Consider the following 712-nt stretch of genomic DNA (forward strand, 5'->3'; position numbering starts at 1 on the left):
GGGGGTCGTGGGGATGAAGGCTGATGGCTCCTCTTCGTCACCGCTAGTAACCCCTTGTTCTTGCGCAGACTCAGTTGCTTCTTTGCTCTTGCCCAAACTGCAGGGTGTTCTTATCAAGAACTGTCCTTCATAAGGAGACGCAAATCTTCCTGCGTCAGTTAGTTTGCACAATAGTTAGCAAAACATTTGAGCACTATCTATCAATTTGATTCTCTGGGCTATGCAGCAATCTAGACAATTATTACACAGCATCTTATCTACTAAGATTCCCTTAACCCCTTCTCTCAGGAGAAGCAGTCCAACAAAGGGACAAGAGGATGAACACGGGATGGCAGCATCTTTCATACAAAGCGAGAGCTGGGACCGTTCAGCCTGGAGAGGAGAAGGCTTGGGGGGGTGGATCTTATCAACGTGATGGGAGAGTGTGAAGATGGATCCAGGCTCTTCTCAGTGGTGCTCAGTGGCAGGACCAGAAGCAATGGCGAAACCCTGAAATACAGGACATTCCACTTACACCTAAGAAAAAAGCTTTTCATTTTGAGGGTTGTCAAGCACTGGAACAGGTTGTCCTGAGATGCTGTGATTTCTCCATCCTTGGAGATATTCAAGCCCCTAGTGGACACTGTCCTGGACAATCTGCTCTAGGTGACCCTCTTTGAGCAAGGGAGTTAGACTGGGTAATCTCCAGAGACGTCTTCAGCTTCATCAGTTC

Source organism: Egretta garzetta, unplaced genomic scaffold, assembly GCF_000687185.1.
Source record: "Egretta garzetta isolate BGI_Z169 unplaced genomic scaffold, ASM68718v1 scaffold7, whole genome shotgun sequence".
Taxonomy (NCBI): domain Eukaryota; kingdom Metazoa; phylum Chordata; class Aves; order Pelecaniformes; family Ardeidae; genus Egretta; species Egretta garzetta.